The 22,885-nt window shown below is 37.5% G+C and overlaps 1 pseudogene; it reads left to right on the forward strand.

Moving 5' to 3' along the window:
• Positions 1 to 10,910: 10,910 nt before the first annotated feature.
• On the forward strand, positions 10,911 to 22,638 carry LOC105178822 (annotated as a pseudogene).
• The last annotated feature ends 247 nt before the right edge of the window (positions 22,639 to 22,885 follow it).

Genomic DNA, 22,885 nt, shown 5'->3' on the forward strand with positions numbered 1-22,885 from the left:
GAAATGCCCATCACCATGGCACTAGAGGCTAGGTGAATGTTGTCGTGAACATTTAGGCTCTTGAGTTCCATACAGGTATGGTCCTTCCGTCGATCATCTTCCAGCCTTAGCCTAGGGCAAGAAATTGGGCGTCGGTTCCCATACTGGACTAGGGAACTATGTTGAATATTTGAGATGCGTTTACTCTATTGATTGACAAAGGAAACCATTTCCTATTCGACCAATCGCTATGACCATAGACTTAGAGAGTCTATGCCATCTCAAAGCACATAGGACATATATCCATCTTATACTGATAGGGGACGGATTCTATCATGAAATCCCCCATCCTCAATACATAATCCGACTGCACTGAACAAGGCTTATAATGATCACAATGAAGATACAATCATCTCCTGCTAGATCCAAGATATAGCCATCATATGCATGTGACTGCCATGATTTCTCAAGTCTAATGACTAATCCTATACTATCGGAGCCGGAAATTCAAATCATACCGATCAAGTGTCTAAGATTTTCATATGACGATTCCTGCGAGTCAGTTCAATCAGCTAACAACCTTGTTAACAAATCCACTAAAATTGAATAGACACTCATCCAATGAATTCAATACTAAGTTAAAGTCTCTATAGGATTCCAGATGCCCAGTTTCGAGGTCTTCGACTTGGAATGTTTCAGACCAACTCTCAAAAGTTGATTTCATAGTTGTCATTCAATGGTAGCCTAACAACATGGGTTATTCAATTGGTCTGTGGGCATCTATTGTAACGTTAAAACACCATTCAAGATAAATAGTAAGCACAACAAACACATGGTGGCACAGATCAATACTTACTAAATTCATCAAGATAATATCACATTCATAAAGATTGCTAAATAGTTTTCAAAATCGCCGATCGAATTGGCTTTCTGCTCACCATTTCTAACAACAAATTCACTTTATTAGTCATCCTTTATTTGGAATAGACATGCTCTAATGCATCAATTCAAGGTATATATTTGTGTATTAGTCATTTAGAATGACTAATGAATACATAACATAATATACAAAATAATTTCTTACACCCTAACTCCGCCTCTGGGCTGCCCCTCTTGAATAAACATTTGATGTGTATTGTTCTCCCTTATTTTCTTCTAACAAAGAGAATTGAGGGATCTCGATTCTAGTGTTGTTGATGCAATTTTAGAGAGTTTCTACATTTAAGTCTTAAATGAACGAATCAAACGAAGGAGGTGCGAAATAAATCAAACAGGTAATGTTGAATTACAATTTTTGCACCTCTCATTTTCATTCAACCAATAGCCCTGTTAATTTTATTATTTTTGTTTATTAATATTAACTACATCGAATGCCCGGGACCACCAAGGGTACACCCTTTGGAATTATTATTTTATTGCGTTTCTGTTCTAATTTACGTATTTTGTTATCGCTGCTTCCGCTTGTGCGTTCATTGGTCGATCAACTTGTACCTCCTGGTGCCTTTCAAGTAGTATCAGAGCCAGGTTCGATGTAGGAGCTATGATTATGTGTGAATAAGCATGATAATATGTTCTTTATTACTTTTGAAGCATGATATATTTTTTGCTCATACTTAAACAATTATGTGAGAAAATTAATTTGTTTCATTTTTGCAATTTTGGATGATTTCAATTATTTTAATAAAATTGATTTTTTTGATAAATTACTTGATTTAATTTTAGATTAGTGTTTGGGAATAAAAAAGAAAATGGCACTGTAGCAGTGTATGCCGACCGGCAGTGCGCAACATAGTGCATAGGAAGGTAGTGCACGCGCAGGCGCATGCGTTCGCACTCGTGATGGTAGGGGAGCCAGCGCGCGTGCGACCGCTTGTGCGGCCGCTGTGCTGTTGGTGCTGACAGCCATTGGTTGGGCTGTTTTTTCGTCGTTTTTTCAAAAAATTGGATTTTGCAATTTCTGCATATTTTTTAAAAATATTAATTACTGCTAATTTAATTTTGGAGAAAATTGGATTGTTTCTAGAATTAAATTGCTTTAATTAATTTGGCTTAATACATGCATGCATGAACGAGGCTTAGTTAATTAATTTGGCTTTATACGTGCATGGCATGAACGAGGCTTAGTTAATTAATTTGGCCTAGCTTCGTGCATTGGATGCATGAGGCTTAATTAATTAATTTCACTTATTTGCATGTATTGGATGCATGGAGCTTAATTTATTATTTTGATTTATTTGAGTGCATTGGATGCACGAGGCTTGATCATCCACTTTAGTTGCAAATTTTAAACTTACTGTTTTCTACATATAATTTTTTGTCGTGATATTGGATATCGCGATATTTTTAGGATGTTTGTTTTCTTGTCTAGAATGATTAATTGTTATTATGTTCTAGAATGAATGTGAATGGAGCCCTACACCGCATGTATGCCTTTTAATTTTTGTTCAGTGGGCCCGTGTACCCTTGTGATTTTATTTTCTCCCTCCTCGTCGTTTTTAGCCTTGGAATAATAAGGCTTGCTATCTCCCTTTCAATGTACTCACCCAACTTTTAATCGGGATTTTCTTTTAAATTGTAATGAGAGTAGTATAGGACATTTTTGGTGAGATTTTTATTTTAAGCAAACCCGTGGAGAAGAATGCCCATAAATAAGGCGGCCCATGGAGATATCACAAGGCCCATCTATATGTTCATGGATAATTTTACTATATAATAGCATCGGGCCACCTTAGACAGACCATCGACTCAGTGAGTCGCATAGGTTGGGCTCGTGATCATCCAATAAAGGTATGCTAGGTTTCATTGCATGCGATGTGTTATTTAAATGCTTTAAATATTTGATATTTATGCATGCAATGTTATATATGTGAAGAGGTCTCGGTCAAATCACTCATAATTAACTCTCACTTGGTTGGACCAAGTTGAAGTGTTAGGGCCCATAAATGGACCTGGATCAAAATGGCTTGATGTGTCCAAGGTTTTTACCCACAATAATGTGGAGAGGAAACTGCCACTACATAATTGTGGTCTCACAAGTCGTGACACATTTGGACTAGAGGTATGCTGCACCATTATTCTGAACATAGGAACACGCTCAATGTATCCCTGTCTCGTGAGTCGTGGGGGCCGACAGTTGAGGTGTGATTTGATTGATGGGTTGAGCCCAGCAATAAACTAATATTAAGCCCATAAATGGATGTGGATCGAAATGGCATTTCTATTGTCCACGCCTTCCATCCATAGCAATATCATGAGAAACCTACCGCTATCCAAGTGTGGTCGCACGAGTCATGGCACATTCTGAATAGTAGGCTAACTGCATTATTGTTATGAACAAAGGACTACGCTCGTTGTTTCCTTGTCTCACGAGTCGTGGGTGGCGACAGTTGAAGTATGATGTGGTTGATGGGTCGGTCTTAACACAGAGTAGCATGATTCTCTTGGAGTCCTCGAAATCATCTGAAGAGGTGAGGAAAATGATCTTTAGAATCTCATGGGATGCGAATGGTATTGGATACCTCCCACGAGGCTTTTGCTATGTGAATCGTATAAGTGGGGCATGGAAAATTCGCTTGTGGATTCCGAGCCCACTAGGAAAGGCTATTCTCGAAACTCCATTTGAGAGTGATGGGCTTTCGAATAAATAGTGGGAGAGTGAAAGACTAAAGACCCAGTCTTTAAGCTTAATCATAATATTACATTCATTCGCTGATTTTTGTTTCATTTTTTATTGTCTGGAAAATATCTAAGTATCCTTCAACCATGATAATGGAGGCTAATAAATTCAATGGCCCGAACTATAATGAACTGTGGCAAAATGTGAGGATTGTCTTAGATTTCAAGAACTAGGGCTATGTCTTGGAGAAGCTACTCCAAACGGCTTTGCCGGAAGGGTCCTCGCCTAAAGAACGTATCACGTTTGAGAAGTGGCTTGAGGACAACCTCAAGATCCTGAGTATCATATTGGCTTCGATGTCCAATTACATCCAAAAGCAGTGTGATAGGTTGGATGATGTTCCTTCGATAATGTTCCGCATGAAGGAAGTTTATGCGGTTCCTGATAGGCATATTAGATATGCCGCCACAAAAGCATTTTTCGGGACTAAGATGGTCTAAGAATCGTCTATTCAAAGTTATGGGGTTAAGATGTTATCCATACAGGAAAAGCTCGAAGACCTTAAAGCTAGGCTTGACAATGACACGTACATTAACGTGATCCTTCAGTGACTTCCTCCGTTCTAAGGTCCATTTATTATTAACTACAACATGAACGGACTTGAGAAGTCTATTCATGAATTGATTCATATGTTGGTCCAATACGGGGCAACAACCCATAAGTTTACACCGTCGGTATTGGTAGGAGAGTCTTCAACCTCCAAATCAAAAGGCAAAAGGGTCGGATACTGGAAGAGGAAGAAAGGCAAGGGGAAAGCCATCGCAACCACTGCTAGCGCTTTGAGCGCCCCCTACTTCTCCCACGGGACTAGGCAAAGGGAAAGGGAAGGTTGGCGGTTCTCGGCGGTCGAAGGCAAACGATGTCTGTAATCATTGCAAGGAAAGGGAGATTGGAAGAGGGAGTGCCCACAACTCCTCTCCAACCATTATTTAAGTGATTATGATAACTAATTCTGCTTCTTAGGTATTGGATATCAGCTATAGAGCTCACACCTGCAATAACTTGCAAATGTTGAAAAGAAGCAAAAAGCTAAGTAAGGATGAGATGATTCTAAAGCTAGGAGATGGGAAGGTCGTCGCTGCGGAAGTCGTGGGATCTCTCGACTTAGCTATTAGTGATCATATTCGGAGAGAATTAAAAGACTGTTATTTTGTACCGAGCATGATCAAGAATATTATTTCCATTCCTATTTTAGAGAATCATTGTTATATGTTTATGACCAATAAAAATGATTTTTTGATGTTTGATAATAACTATCATCTATTTGTTATATTGGTAAATGGTCCTTATATTCTCCAACAATCTAATTGGATTATAACTGCCCAACACTAATGAAAATTAGATAATCATGACAGTTATGGCACGCAAGGCTAGGCCATATCTCTAAAGATAGGATGAGAAAGTTGGTAAAGTAAAAGAGTCTAGAGATAGACGATTTGGACAGCTTACCGACTTGCAAATCCTGTTTGAAAGGGAAAATGACCAAGAAGCCTTTTGTTAGACAAAGTGCACTTGCCAACGGTCTTTTGAATTTGATCCATACTGACGTCTCGGGATCATTAAATACTCCGGCTGGAGGAGAATTCTCGGTCTTCATAACCTTTACCGATGATCACTCACGGTATGGTTATGTTTACCTAATGAGGTACAAGTATGAGGCCTTTGGAAGGTTCAAGGAGTACAGACTTGAAGTCGAGAATCAAACTGGCCATAAAATTAAAGCCCTTCTGTCGGATCGAGGTGGCGAGTATTTACGTGGTGAATTCATTGATTATTTAAAAGAGAATGGAATTCTCTCTCAATGGACTCCTCCTGGATTGCCACAGCTGAATGACGTCGCTGAAAGGAGGAATCGAACCCTATTGGACATGGTTCGATCCATGATAATGTTTACGGAATTTCCCCTTTCCTTCTAGGGTCACGCTCTTGAGACAGCGGCCAAATTACATAACATAGCGCCATCTAAGACGGTGCCCCATATACCATATGAGATATGACATGGCAAGCCTGTGTCCTACAAGTACTTGAGAGTGTGGGGTAGCCCCGCATACGTTAAGAGGCTAGTGGAAGAGAAACTAGACTAGAGGTCTATTCACTGCAGGTTTGTCAGATAATCGAAAGAAACTGTAGCATACTACCTCTATGATCCATCTAAGCAAAAGGTTTTTCTTTGAAGGAATGTTGTGCTCTTGGAAAAGGGTTTTCCTGCGGATAGCCGACGCGATGAGGTGCTACTTGAGGAGACAAGTGACACACCTCAGCAAAACAAAGTAACATCATTTGAGCCTATAGTTCCCACTAATGGTGCTCCAGCCCTCCGTAGGTCGATCAAGAAATCACGACCACCTGATAGGTATGGATTCCTGGGACTGACCAGTCAATTGGATAATGATCTAAGAACGTATGGAGAAGCGATTTCGGTCATTGATTCAGAGAAGTGGCTTGAGGCCATGAAATCTAAAATGGACTCAATGGATTCAAATCAAATTTGGACCCTCGTAGACCCTCCTAAAGGTGTTAAACCTCTTGGATACAAATGGGTCTACAGACGTAAGCTTGAAGCTTGGGGAAAGGTTACAGCCTTGAAAGCTAGGCTTGTGGCAAAAGGATACAGCCATTGACCTAGGGTTGATTTCGAGGAAACCTTTTCGCCCATAGTCATGGGCAGGTCCATTCAGATTCTGCATGCCATAGCAGCATGGTATGACTATGAAATATGGTAGATGATTTCGTTGAGGAAGAAATCTACATGGATGAGTCGGAGGGTATCACTTCTCTTGGAGAAGAATAGAAGGTCTGTCGTCCCCAGAGGTCCATCTATGGCATCAAACAAGCTTCCCGAAGCTGGAACACACATTTTGATGAAGTCATACGGGATTATAATTTCATCAAGAATGAATTTGATCCTTGTGTATAGAAGAAGATCAGTGGGAGCGCGGTTGCATACCTTGTGCTTTATGTAGACAACATCTTGCTCATGGGGAATGATGTTAAGATGTTCGTGATACTAAACCATGATTCTCCACACAATTTTTTCCATGAAGGATATTAGTGAGGCCACTTACATCCTTGGCTTCAAGATCTCTAGGGATGGATCTAGAAGGATTTTAGGGTTGACCGAATCCTAGTATATTGAGAAAGTCTTTAAGAGATTCAGGATGGATAACTGAAAACGAGGATTCCTTCCCATGAGGCATGGGATTAAGAGTCCAAGAAGCAGTCTCCCAAGATTGATGAGGAACATAAAAGGATATCGGACATCCCCTAATCTTCAGCCGTAGGAAGCATTCAGTATGCTGTCTAGTGCATCAGGCCTGATATCGCATATGCTTTGAGCATGATGAGCAGATATTAGGCATGCGCCGGGGTGGCCACCGGAGCGCAGTCAAGACAATACTTAAGCACCTGAAAAGGACTAAAGATATGTTGTTGATTTATGGTAGTGAAAAATTTATATTGGAAGGCTACAACAACGCTAGTTTCCAATCGGATGATGATGATGCCAAGTCTCAATCGGGTTTTGTATTCAAGCTGAATGGTGGTGTGGTTGCTTGGAAAAGTTTCGAGCAGGATACCACAGTAAATTCCACCACGAAAGCTGAATACATATCAGCTTCAGAAACAGCTAAGGAAACGGTTTGGATGAAAAACTACATCCAAGAGTTCGGTGTGGTACCTAGCATTTCTGAGCCCGTAGTTATCTTCAGTGGTAACAATGGGCTGATAGCACAAGCAAAGGAGCCGAGATCTCATCACCATTCCAAACATATTCTTAAATGCTACCACCTGCTTAGAGATATGGTGACCAGAGGTGACGTCAGGATGGACCAAGTCAGCTAAGTAGAAAACACAATGGATCCACTTACTAAGCCGATGTTGCAAATTGCCCATGCTTGGAATCTGAATAAGATGGGTTTGAGGTCGATGGGGTGATTAGCTTAGGTTCAGTGGGAGATTGTTGTAATAGGTGACTTGAAATCCAATTGGACTAACCTACCTGTAAACTATTCTGACAATAACTCGATTATGTATGATATAATTCAATGAATAAAATGATTATTCGCTATTGGCATTTCATTTGTTGTACTCATAACATTTATATTTGCGTTTCTATCAAACATCACAACAAAGCCCATAGACCACCTTGAACCACCGTGCAACAATTGGACTGCGTATTGGATGGAGGTCATGGAACCAACTTTTTAGGGTTGGGTCTGAAATATTTCAAGTCGAGGACAACGAGAATAGGCATCAAAGTGTCCTATGGAGACATGCATTAAGAGTCTCATTCATTTGATGAGTGCCATGTTTCTTCGGCAACAGACGTGGGACGTCTATGTGATCTTAATAGGTCGATTGACTAAGTGACGAATCGACTGAACTGACTCGCGGGGATCGTCATATGGAAGCCTTGGAGACTTGGTCAATATGACTTGAGTCCTTGACTCCGATAGTATGGAAGTAGTCCTCAGACTTAAGCAATCACAACAGTCAGGTGCATGAGATGACTGTATCTTAGATTCGTGCGAGAGGTGATCCTGTCTCAGACATGATCATCATAAGCTTCGTCTAGTGCATTCAAAGTATGTAGCGAGGACGATGAGTTCCAAGAAGAGGATCCATCCCCTATCCAAACGTGACAGAGGTATCTCCTATACACTTGGACATACGTCTACGCTCTATAAAGTTGTGGGCCACAGTCATTGGTCAAATAGGAAGAGGAGGTTTCCATTTTAAGCAATTTGGCGTAACGCGATCTCAAGTATTAAGCATAGACGCCTAGTCTAGGATGGGAACCGATGCCTAAGGCTGGGAGATGGTAGACGGAAGGACTGTACCCGTGGACTCGAGAGCCTAAAAGTTCACATGGATTTTTGACTAGTCTCTAGTGCCACAGACCTTTGCTAAACGGCCACCCATGGTGACGTGCTTTCTTGATCAAAGGTTGATCAAGAATTATTCATTAAACTTAATTAATAATAGTGTTAGACACTAACCCAAGTCTAGCTGAAAGGTGAACCTAAAGAGTCATACACAAATCACCGAGAAGGGACGAGGAATTAATTCAACAAGTAATTAGATTACTTATATATGATCCGGATCCATTGGATGGATAAGCCCAATGATAAATTGATTCGATTAATTTATATTGGGTTTGCCCTTATCATATAATAAGTTGGACTTATTATTTAATAAAAGTCTTATTGTGTTCATATGTTTAATTGAATTAAATATATGATGGGCTTAATTAAGTGGGCTTTAATTAAATTTAATTTAATTAATTGGGCACGGTATTTTAATTAATTAAAATCGGCCCAAGCCCATTAATTAAGTTCGTGAAAATGATTGGAAAATAAAATTATTGACTAACAAAATCATCTTTGGAGAATGCCAAATTGGTCATCCTTTAATTGGAATAACAGATTATTACCTTATGGATGGTTAAATGAGCCTAAACATGTTTTAAGCATCCATTGAAGATATATAGATGTATAATAGTTATTTGGAATAACTAATGAATACATAAAAAAGCAAGAAAATAATTTCCTCTCCCTAATTTTTCCACTTGGTCGAACCCTCCCTCTTCTGCACACTTGGTGTGTTCTTCTCCTCAATTTTTTTCTAGCAAATTGAATTGAGGAATCTCAAGTTCTGGTGTGGTGTGGACGCGACTTTAGAGGGTCTCTACATTGGGGCCTTGCGGGAACGAATCAACGAAGGAAGTTCGACATAAGTCAAGAAAAGGTAATTCTTGATTTATGATTTTTGTTCCTCTCGTTTTTCATTACACCAATAGCCCTATTAATTTCATTATCATTTAATTTTATTAACCACATCGAATGCCCGGGTACTCCAAGGGTACACCCCTTGAAATCATGGTTTCATTGCGATTATATTTTATTTTACGCAATTTATTTTAACCGCTTCCACTTGCGCGTTCCTGGGCGGATCCACTCGCACGTCACGATGCCCTTTCACTCCCCCAACTTTTGATTGGGGTTTTCAATTTTAGTTGTAATTAGTGTAGTTATGAATATGAGGTTTCATTTATTTTGAATAAATGTAAGCTTCCGAGGAGATGAAACCCTAGGCCCATTGGATCACGACGGAAGAGGAGCAAAGAGAAAGGCCCATTAGAATGATAATGGATTACTATTTTGTAATACTTAGTCCACACTCTAGATTAACCATAAACTCACTGCAGGCTCAGTGGGTCACTTAGGATTGGGCTTGTAATCGAACAGGAGCATGCTAGGCTTCTAATGTGGTGTATGTTTTAATATTTGGAGTATGATGCGTTTGGAAAGCATCTGTTTATAATCAATGATTGAAACTGATGCATGCAAAAATGTTATAATGATGAGGTCTCGGTTACAACAAACTTAACTCTTACTTGGATGGTCCATATTAAGTATTAGGCCTAGAAGGGATTAAGATCTAAATGGTTTGTTTAAATCCAAGCCTTCCATCTACAATAATGTGGTGTGGATGCTACTTTCACCTATTCGTGGTCTCACGAGTCGTGGCACATTCTGAATGGGAGAAACCTACACTATTGTTGTTAATGAATGGAATATACTCTTATTTCTATCTCACGAGTCGTGGGGGGTGACAATAGAGATATTCATTGGGTTGATGGTCAGGTCTAACGTTGAGTAGAGTGACTCACTTGGAGTCCTTGGGATCACGTGAAGAGATGAGACAAAATAACTTGGGGATCTCATTGGATGAGAATGATATAGGTTACCACCCATAAAGCCTTTTTTCATGTGAATCGTAAAAGCGGGGCATGGAGAAATGCGTTTGTGGACTCCAAGCCCACTAGGAAATGATTTTCGAAAAATCCCATTTGAGAGTAGTGGGCTTTTTGAAGAAATAGAGGGATGGGTTAATGACTGAAGACCAAGTCTTAAACTTGATATATAATATTATAATAATCAACTAAAATTTCTATTTAGATTTGATGTAGTTGTCTAAGAATCCACTCACTGCAATTCTTGAGACTAATAAATTTAATGGAACGAAATATAATGATTAGTTGCGAAATCTTAGGATTGTCCTAGATTCTGCGAACTAGACCTATATTTTGGATATGTCTCTTCCTCGGGCCTTGCTGGAAGGGTCCACATGCGAAGAACATTTGGCGTTCGAGAAGTGGCATGAGGACAATAGGAAGGTTCACAGTATTGTAATGGCGTTAATGACCAATGACATCCAGAAATAGTACGATAGGCATGATGATGTCCAATCGATAATGCTCCGCATGAGCCAGATTTATGTGGTTCCGGACCGGCATATTAGATATGCTGTCATAAAAGTATTTTTCGGTGCCAAGATAATTGAAGTGTCTTCTGTACAGGAGCATGGGGTTAAGATGCTATCCCTTGTGGAGAAGCTCAAGGACCTCATGCTGATCTTGAAAAAGAGACGTACATTGATGTGATCCTTCAGTCTCTCCTCCCTCCTTTGACCCGTTTATCAAGCTCAAGGACCTCATGCTGATCTTGAAAAAGAGACGTACATTGATGTGATCCCTTCAGTCCTCCTCCCTCCTTTGACCCGTTTATCATGAACTATAACATGAATGGGCTTGACAAAGACCTTCATGAGTTGATAAATATATTGGTCCAGTACGAGGCAATGATTGAAAAGTCTGCGCCATCCGTATAGGTAGGGGAGGAACCAACCTCAGAAGCAAAAATTAAAGGGGCCAGACGTTGAAAGAAAAAGGTAAGACAAAATCAACTATTGGAAGCGCTCAGAGCGTTACTGTTGCCCATCTGGGCATGGGCAAAGGGAAAAGGGAGGCGGTTCGACAATCATAGACTCCAAAAGATGTTTGCATTGACTAAAGACTTGATCGCACTGGGTTACATAATCATATACTATTTTAACATGAATATTATTAGCTAAGTTTATTTAGCCTTATTGCTTTTGCAGTATGGCTTAGCCATTCTTTAGCTTTAAGACTACTTGTCTTAGTATTCTATTCCTTTTTATTTCTGCAAATCATTTGCAGAAATGGGCTTTTAGAGCAAGCGTCCAACACTTGGGAATATGAATAGTAATCATGTTTGGTTAACAAATGCCATGGTTTGGGCCAAAGGGAATTCATGATACTCCTTCTTTAATGACCTTTGGCAATTTATGGCAAACATAATAAGTAAATTTTGACTAATTTTGCTTTATCCTTCTTTCTCATTTGGAATCCGGCACACTTGCCTTTCGCTCTTGAGGTCAAAGCCTCCAAATCCAATACCGACGGTGTAGATTCTTCAATCATTATCTCGTATTGGTCCAACCATTTTATCAACTCATGAAATAGTCTTTTCAAGTTCATTTAGACTTTATGATGAATAGATCGAAGGAGGCATGAAGGGACCTGAAGAATTACGTCAATATACATCTTCTTGAAAGATCAACATTGGGGCATTAGAGCTTCTCCATAGGGGATTCCATCTTAGCCTAATGTTTGCGTACAGACGACCTTCAGTCAACTAGGCTTTAAATATGCTTTCATCACGGCATATCCAATATGCCGGTTGGGTGCCGCATAAATTTGATTTATGTGGAGCATTATTGAGCCAATTGTCTAGCCTGTCATACTGCTCACTAATGATAGAAGTAGGTATGACACTGCGGACCTTGCGATTGTTCTTATGCCTTAAAATCGAACGTCAAAAATTCCTTAAGCAAGGACTCCGTTTGCAAGTCTGATTGAAGTAGCTTTTTCATGACGTAATCCTAGGTTTGAAAATCGAGGACAATGCTTCAATTTTTGCAGTCAATTTTAATCGATAGTGTTCTATTAAATAAATCTCAAAATAAAGAAAAATTAAAAAACGGTAACTTAGACATTCATTCTAAACGTAAAGCAGAACAGTAAGTAGATTTCGTCTTTCCCTTTATGTCCATCACGGTGTTGAATATATTATCAAGCACATTTATCTAATGTCATGACATCAACGCTGTGTTCACTTGTAGATCACAGAAGCTGCTTTTTTCGTTCACTTGTAGGCACTAACATAGCTGGAAGGGAGTGTCAACGGCTGTTCAACTGCAGGATTGATATTTGCAACCCAATCGCGGATCTTCTCTCCTGTCAGAATCAAGCGCGCAACTTTATATTCCACATGATTCTTTGTTAAGGTTTTCTTTTTCCTTTGGTAGGGATAATCCTTAGGGAGAAACTGTCTGTAGCAGTCAAAATAGCATGCCTTCTTACCGTGCTATAGATGGAATGACCATATAGCATCAATATAAACTGAACACCCAATAATACCGACGATACTCCATCCAAACAGCATCCCATAGGCTGGTAGGTCATTCACAGTCCACATCAACGCCGCCCACATAATGAATTCCTTGTCCATGGCATTGTCGTATGTTCGAACACCCACATCCCACAATTATAATAGCTCTTCAACCAGACGCTTTGGATTAGAAGGGCCAAGGACCACCATCGTAATAAACATGTACTCAGAACTTATGCACATACCCAGGGAAAGATTGTATGATGTAAGTATAAGGAGCCAATATGAATAAGTACGACCATACTGCCCGTGCGGTACAAACCTATTTGTGCAAAGGCCTAGCCGAACATTACGTGAGTCTTCAGAAAAATTGGGATACGTTCCGGTCAAACTGATTTCAAACCTCTGTATCAAAAGGATGACACATAGATCAATCCTCCATCTGATGTGTGGCATGCGACGTCATGTGCTCCGCAGTTGCTCTCAAGGCATACAACCTCTGCAGACTGGGAGTAAGCGATAGGTACCTAAGAACGATACACAGTGACTTCTTGCCGCCAATGTCTTGCTCCCATGTCGGCATTTACCTAGTGTCTCCACAAAACTTCCAGCATTCGTCGTCGCTCTAGTACAACATGCAGCGATTCTCACACGCCTCAATCTTTTCAATGTGTAAACCCAAATCCTTTATCAACTTTTTCGTACTGTAGTAATCTCTAGGCATAATGTGACTGGAGGGCAATCTTCTATCAGCCCACTAGAATATTCGATCCTATGATTGCTCGAAAATATGACTATTTGTCTTGATATTCACCAACTCAGCACCAGATGCAAATTCAGATTGGGTACAAACGTTCCATAACGGGTGGTCGGCAACATGCACTACATCATAAAATCGATCTGCCAATCCAGACACATACTCTTAGGGGCCACCATTGTAATAATATGAACTAGGACCAGCATCAGTGGGACAGAACCTCGTACCATCATCAGGCACACCATCAAGATAAGAAAACAATAACTCGGCCCGGCTGCATCAAACACCACTTCTGTGCCCAATCCGTCCATCACCCCAGTGTGAATAATTACCTCCTCATGAGCAGCTGGGGTTTGCTTCATCAGCACTAGAGGGGCAACCACAGCATCAAAGTACTCCTGCACCCTCTCCTCGCCATGCGAAGTCCAATTATCACATTCTAGCGTAAATCCTCGCATACACAAGTGATAACTGACATCGTTGGATGTTCTGAACTTCGTATTTTTGCACTTCCGGCAAGGACAGCTTGTTTTGTCTCCATCCATATGTCCATGCTGACACTTGGCCAATTTTTTGAAAGTCTTAACCCCATCCTCAAGCTCCGGTGTAAGACCAGCCCTCCTTGGGAGGTTCTTATCATACAGGCATCTCCTCAATTGTTGTAACAAAATGATATATCAATGCATATTCACATATAGATATATATTAGAAGTATTTGATACCAATTTGTTATATATGACCTGTAGGAATTGATGGGTAGTGACCCAATCCAAACGAAATCTATTTTTTCTAATGGATAGGCCTAGTTTAAATAATATGCAACTAGTTTTTTAAAATTCATGAGTTCATCCAATTTTAAGCAATAAGAATTTGCCAATAGTTAGTCTGTTGGTCAACATGATAAGTTACATGGTTAATTATTCGGTGCCATGCACATTTTATCTTTGCAAAATGGTTCAAAAAAAAAAAAGAATGAATGTCAATAAATCTTATATCATAGATGTTCCTGAAGAGTTGGAATGCAGCCGATGATATTGTTTTGAATATCTTCGTTATATGTTCTTTTGCAGTATTTAATGAAACAATAAATAGGAGCAAATGCTATTTTAATTTTAAAATAATGTAGTATTTAATGACAATAAGTGAAAAATGGTTGTTTTGATGTTAAAATCGACATGTAATTCTGTATTTAATAAAACAATAAGTGGGAGCAAAATACTATTTTAATATTAAAACCTTACTTATTATGCAGTATTTAATGAAGCAATTAATGTGAGCAAATATTATTTTAATGTTAAAACCTTACTTATAATTCAGTGTTTAATGAAACTTTTTTTGTAGTACATGGAGGAACAAGTAATTCCATGGAAAATCAACCAGTGGAGGATGCTCAATCAGTTAAGATTACGTGGAGGATTAAAGACTTTTCAAGGTTCAGTATGACGAAACTCTATTCCAACACATGTGAACTTGGTGATGTTACATGGTAATTTTCTACCTGCTATATGAATTGAGACATTAATATATAGTTGATGGTTTGTACAAGTTTCGACACTTGTAATAGTATTGAAAATTAATATTTCGTTTTATACATGTCAGGAGGCTGCTCGTTTTTCTAAGGGGGAACAATGTTGATTTTCTATCCATGTATATGGGATTTATTGACTCAGCTAATTTAGCATATGGTTGGAGCAGATATGCACACTTCAGTTTGATTGTTGTTAATCAATTTCATAGCAGCAATTCAATTAGAAAAGGTACTCAAGTACAATTGTAATGTCTAAATGCTTCCATAAATTTGGTCAGATGAGAAGCGATTATCATCCTTTGCAACATATTGATTTTGCTATTCATTATATGGGCTGGAATCTCATCTTTACCCTCATTGATGAAATGTTGAATGTCTAATCATAAGAATTTTCCTTTTATATGTATAGATGAAATTAAGCTTATATGTTGAGCATGTGCCCTTTATATATACTAAGATTTTGTTTCATTTTCGTGGATCTCATAGTATATGTATAATTCTCAAACACGCATTTGTTCTTCCTTCTTCATGTTTTTCCTTTGGATGCTCATTTCATTTTATCTGCTCATCTGCACTTACTTTTTGACCATGTAGAAACAAAACACCAACTTAATGTCGGGAAAGTGATTGGGGTTTCACATCCTTTATGCCACTTAATGACCTTTATGATACAAGTCGAGGTTTTATAGTCAATGAAATCTGTGTGATTGAAGCTGATATTGCTGTCTACCGATCTACGGATCAATATTTATATATTTCTAAAAGGAAAACTAGTTATGTTGGACTTAAGAACCAAGGAGCCACCTGTTATATCAACTCTCTTCTCCATATGTTGTTCCACATTCCCTATTTCAGAAAGGTTAAGGATCTCATTCCAAGGACTATCTGGTTGTATATCATGATTTGTTTTCATGTATGTTTGTTTCTTAGGGAAGTGATGATATCTTTGATTCTTATTCAGGTTGTATACCACATGAAAAATAGTGTTAATGATGAGCCATCTACAAGTATACCTATGGCCCTACAGAGAAGAGGGCGCAAAAAGAGAAAGAACTAAAGAAGAAAAAAAAGCAGAAGCTAATATGTACATGATTGTAAAGGTAAATTATATTGACAGTTGTTCTACATAGTAACAGTTTTACTATTTCATTGTCTCCATTTTAAGCAGATTTTTAATTAGAGAACGATGGTGATGTCTTTAGGTTGTGACTGATCAAGATTTTGCAAGGCAGATTGGAAAGGATATATGTTTTGATTTAGTGGATCATGCGAAAGTTAGAAGTTTTTATGTTCAGAAGCTTAAACTATTTCACACTTTGAAGGTATATAAGTATTTCCAATTGATTAAAGTTAGGTTCTCATAATCTTAAAAAAAAGTTAGAAGTTTTTGTGTTCAGAAGCTTAAACTATTTCACACTTTTAAGGTATATAAGTATTTCCAATTGATTAAAGTTAAGTTCTCATAATCTTAACAATTGTTGCGCCCTTTTATACAGATTGAATTTTCTGTTACAATTCATGCTATAGTTTTTATTCCATAACAGCATACACATCTTAATATAAAGATTACATGATTAATTTCATCTAAGGAAGGATTTTATACACATGTCATGTATACTTGTATGTAATAGAATTTGTAACTACCAACCGCACTAGGAAATTTAATCTTCCTCTATCTCAGAGAAGAACCAATACCAAAAATCAACCTTATTAGTTCATTAAGCTATCAAATGGAACTTTTCTTATAGTAAAATCTACTTGTTATGTATGTAATTGTATTTTTTCCCCTCTGCACATGATTAGCCTGTGTCCAATATCATTTACTCTTATGGGAGTACACTTTTGTTCTTCTTGTGAAGCATGTTCTTTTTTAGTAATTTTAACCATTTAACGTTTTAGTTGTTGTTGTAGTTATTCTTGTTGTTACTTGTACTGTGTCGGGAAAATAGCATGTTTCGTCCAGTACGTTAGTACTTTTAACCATTTAGCTTTCTACTATTCCTTAAATATCCATAATATAATTAAAGTTGTACTATTTCACTTGTACTATGTTGGGAAAATAATTTTTTTTGTATCTTAATTTAGGGTCTTACTACTTTTTGTCCCATTATTTATAGAATTCTCACTTTTGTCCCTGTAACTTATGAAAAGTAACACTTTTGGTCTCATTACACCATTCTGTTAGATATATTAATGAAAACACATGGTCGTTGAGCCTTTACAGTTTTAGTCCCTTGGTTACATGACTCTCACTTTAGGTTGAACTTAAAAATACCGCACTTTTATTCCCATGCACTTAAAAATCATGTAGTTGTTTTCATTGTGTTTTTTGCTTCTCAGGAGATAAAGTTTGAGCCCACAGTCGTGTGCGTATATTGACACGGGACTTACATTTATATTTAACCAGGTATATGAAAATCACAAGCACAAGTATCTTGTCAGGACAAAGATTGTATTTTGATAACTTTCTGGTTTCTTTTATTGCAGCTAGAGAATAGGGACATTTTCTGGTATCAGAAGTCACTGCCTGCTCAAACAAGGAAGCTATTTCGTTGCTCGGATATACCATCTTTCCTTCAATATCATCATAGCCTTCAAGTACATTTTCATAAATATTGTGTTCATATTAATTAGTAATATTTATCTGCATGCATTTGTATCTTAGATAGAATCACTATGTTGTAGTTACAAGATATATGTTTCACATGTCATATTTCATTCTTATGTTGATCGTGTTGCTGGATTGTGGGAATATCTTTTCCTAAAGTATCAAACATAATCCATATCGGTCTAACCTGGGCTTTTTCGGCATATAGTTCATTTCGATAGCTCATTAATATTTTTTGAAATTACCTCTTTCACAACTAGTAGTTCTTCATATTTGAGCTTTTCTTTAATGTAAACACATCACTTAGAAGATGTCCAACATATTTTAAATATGTTGGGTGTTTCCTAGTTATTCTCTGACCTTGAACCAAAAAATCTTTTCAATGAGGGTTCATTTGATGAAACTGAAAACCATGTACAAATTTCAACTTTCTTGCAATTTTTTGGTTATTCGAATTTAGAGAAATATGAAACCTCTTGTACTTTTCTCCCTCCGTACCTAGACATGGATGAGCATGCAAGTCAAGCTGGCTTCTTTTTCAAATTCTCTTCTATAGGTTCCCTTTGTAGTGTAATATCATTAGTTTTAGACATCATATAGTAGCTTTGCATTTTACTGAAAACCATATCTCTAGCTGTCTTGATTTTACGCTTATCCAATATCTCGCACCTAGAAAATGAATCTTTATGTTTTTACTTGAATTTTATACTTAAAAATTGCAATAAAAGGGCGAACACAGATGAAACTCGTATTTTCCACATTGGAGCTTGCTATTGCAAGCATCCTATGCTGGAAATCTCTTAAGATGAACAACCCATTTATTACATTGCCATATTAGACATTTGCGTCTTGCTTGCTCTTGAACTTATCTTTTATTTTTCTCTACGTGTTTCTCCTCCTTGAGATAGTCCCTTTTATCACATACTCAGTGATGTGTTGCACATTGACTATTGTATAAGCTAGCTAAAGATAAGGTAGTTAAATTACTTTCCTTGCCCATATTATTTGTTTCATAAAAAAGTTTTACCTATTGAAGTATTTGGATATCTGATGTAATTATTCGCTTAAAATTGTAGAAAATATAAAACGTGTACATTGTCTCTCTAAGAAAGCATGACTCATTCTGGAGTATAATGTTATATTATCCAATGATGTTGTTGGATTTCTTGGCCCATGGCCCACCGCCCCTCCCCCCACATGGATGGCAGCCCACTTGCTACCCAGCCCATTACCTGACTCGACCCTTCTTCTAGTTAACCCTAAATCACTACTTAACCCTATTTTTCCACTATTCAGCCGATGTCTCTTCCTCTCCCTCCTTTCTATCTCTAGTGTTGTTCCTCACAAGCTTCCAATGCTCTTGGAAATCTCTTATCATCTCACCTCTTCCTATCTCTGTTCTCTGTGTTCTATTTGTATATATATATTGGTCTTTTATGGTTTTGAAGAGATAGAACAACAACAAAATTAAAACCCCTATTCGTGCAATACTTTGTGAGAGTATTTGCTGAGTGTGAAAGAAACTTCTTAGTGGAATTTTGAGTGACTCTAAACGAAGCCTAAGTGGTCTCTTTGTGGGTCTTTGTGTCTTGGTGGCTTTGTGGATGTTTTGCAACCATGAGGGTTGCCAGCCGGTGGTGGCGCTTGGGCATTCGGTTGTCGGATCTGACTCCTGAGCCAGTTACTTTACTGCTTTCCATATTGCTATTTTTCTGTTATTCTTTCTTTATTCATTGATCTGAAATTATTTTATAAGGATTTTCAAATCCACAATTATCTCCGTAGTTATTGTGTCATTTGGGTTCGTCACTTTGTGGATAAATCCCCAACAGATCTCATCAAATTATCTTCCACGATTCTTTGAAATTCCTCGCACTTTCTATTTCTCCCTCTCTTGCTCCTTGTTTATCGTTATCTTAGTGTGATGCCTATGTTTGTGTGCTTTATTGCTCTTCGAATTCTCTTTTATTTTCTCTCTTTGCATTTCTCCTCCTTGAAATGGTCCCCTTTTGTCACATAGTCGATGTTGTGCCTCATATTTACTATTGTATACGTTAATTGCCTGAGCATATTTAACTACTTTCCTAGCCCGTATTATTTGTTTCACTACAAAAGGTTTTACCTATTGAAGTATTTTGGTATTTGATGCTATTATTTGCTTAAAAATATACAAAATATAAAATTTATAGATTGTCACCTCCGAGAAACAATGAATCATATCGGAGTATAATATTATCGAGTGATCTCATCATATTATCTTCCACGACTCATTAAAATTTTTGCTCTTTCTCTTGCACCTGGTCTTGATTCCCATTATCTTAGTGTGTATGTGCCTGTGCATACCTGGATACTATTAGTTACTCAATGTACCCCATTTATAACATCTACTTCCTTTCAGTGACCCCAAAATAATGGTTCTAAGACTAAAAGTATTCTTTTTCCCCGTAACTACCTTCTTGCTAAAGCAATGATGTGATGCTTCTAACTTTTATCTAATATATCCTGACTTTTTTAGTTTGTTGTTCTGCAGGTTATCCACTTTCGCTCCTTGGAAACGCCTGAAAATGATGAATTTTGTTTACAACTGTGAGTTCAATAGAAAACAAACTTTTAATTCTAGAGTGTGATTTCCTATGTTATGATTGGTAATATTGATCCGCTTAACCCTGCTATTCAAATTTCATTAATTGTGAAGGTCAAAGCTTGATTCATATGATGAAGTTGTTAAGAGAGTAGCGAACCAACTCGGAGTCGATGATTCCAAACTACGGCTTACATCACATAATATCTACTCTTAGCAACCAAAAGCTCATCCTATAAGATATCGAGGAGTAGAAAACTTGTTAGAGATGCTATTGCATTACGACAAAGCACGCATTCATACAACTCTAAGTCGGGGTTCATTTGATGAGGGTGTTAAACATACAAAGCATTACTTTCTTGTTTAGCTTTCTGATATTCTGTACTTTGAAGTAGTGGATATACCTCGGCCAGAATTGCAAGAGTTGAGAATCCTCAAACTAGCTTTCAGCTATGCGTTAAACTCTAAAGTGAGTATTGATTCATAATTGGACTTTATGCTCCTATACAAGTGCATACATATGCAAGACTTGCAAATTTATTATATATTTAGCAAACATTAAATATCTTATTTGTTTTCCATATATAGCTGGAAACTCACATTATTAGGCTGCCAAAAGAAAGCATTGCGGGTGATGTGCTTGAGCATCTCAAGGAGAAGGTAATATAGCTAACAAGTTGTTACCGGGAGTGTGCGTGTGTGTGTTCCTAGAATTCTAAGATTTGTGTCATAACATAGGGTTATATGATTTTTAACTGTTGCAATGTTTACATTAAACAGGTGAAACTTTCTCGTCCAAATGCGAGCTCAGGTTGCTGGAAGTATTCTTGCACAAGATTTATGAGGTCTTGAATTATTGCATCGTCTTTTATTTTCATTCATTAGTTTCCTAATATTAATATCAAAATAATATTCTTCTAAACTTTTACTTAATGATCCAACTTAAATAGTTAAGTTCAATTACGCCGAAAAATCTTGTATGGTTTGGCTACACACAAATTGCACGCGTCAGAGATATGCACTCCAACTTGGAAGTTGGTCTGAGTACTTCCTAGGTTTTTGTATTTTGCCCATGTGGTCTTCACTTAGTAAATTGTATATTATGTTTCCAAATGGATGTTAGAAATTCCTTATGTCTAGCCTTCTATGCTTATTTTTTAAAGTTGCTGAAACGCTAAGTTTCTACAGATATATCCTAATAATGATAAGATCACAACAAGAACTGACAATCGCTGGACTTTACGAGCAGAGGAGGTATGTTTCTATCTCTATACATATGTGTGTCTATGTATATAAATGCTTGCATTTTTCAGGTGATACACATAACAAAAAATATCTTGCTAATTGCTTTCCATGTTAGTATTGTGTCTTTGATAGGCTACGATACATTTTCCTTTAAAGTTGGCTTCCCCATATGTTCATCTTTAATAACAACAATTTCTTCACTTTTATAATTTCTCATTGCAGATTCCAGAGGAAGAAAAATTTCTTGGCCCAAGTAAATGTTTGATTCATGTGTGTCACTTCATGAGGATGCTCAAAACCAGACGGTAGTATTTTCAGTTCGTTACTTCATAGTTTTCCTCAGATATTTGTACTCATTCTACCTCTATAATTCAAATACAAGTGCATCTCTTTCATTTTCTTACTTTCAATTCTTATATATTTATTTTGCTCCTGGCAGCAAATTAAAACTCTTGGCGAGCCATTTTTATTGATGATCAATGATGGTGAAACTTTCTCTCGTGTCAAGGTTCGTGTGCAGAACAAGTTGCAAGTACGAGATGAGGAATTTTCAAAGGTATTACAGCCCGAGCCTAATTGTTACAATCACTTTAAATGAAAATGATGGTATGATGCTTATGTGGTTAGGCATGTTACAACTTCTACTTTCTGCTTGAATCTTCTCGATTTTATGCAGTGGAGATTTGCTCTTGTGTTGCATAGTCAAGCAGAATAATTGTAGGACTAAGATACTTTGTTCGACCATTTCCAGGTGTCACTCACTCTCTCACACAGACACACTCTATGACAATATTTATATGCAAATGTGCTTAAATTTCATAAGATGCTTTGACTCTACAGAGAAGCAGTATTTGTGTTTATTGGGAGCAATATCTTGGACTGGACACGTTAACAATACCCTTAGAAGGCTCCTGCAGCAAATCAGGGAATCTATACCTTGTTTTATTTTCTTTTTTTTTTCTTAATAAATTTTATTTTGTTGCTCGATGTTGATAATCTTACCAAAAGTTTTGCAGAAAACCTAACACTATATTTGGTTTCATTTTTCACTTGTTTTGATGTGTTTTATAGAGATAGAGAGAGAAAATAACAATACATACATATGTTTGGTTTTGTTTAATAGGAGAGAAAAACTATTGTTCATTGTCAAATCATGTCTCTTTTATATATATTGATATATATGTATGAGTATGTATATAATTTTTTTAGTTGTAGGGCCTTTAATTAGTGTAGACTTATTTTGACAAAAAACAAATG

Source organism: Sesamum indicum, unplaced genomic scaffold, assembly GCF_000512975.1.
Source record: "Sesamum indicum cultivar Zhongzhi No. 13 unplaced genomic scaffold, S_indicum_v1.0 scaffold00106, whole genome shotgun sequence".
NCBI classification, from domain to species: Eukaryota; Viridiplantae; Streptophyta; class Magnoliopsida; order Lamiales; family Pedaliaceae; genus Sesamum; species Sesamum indicum.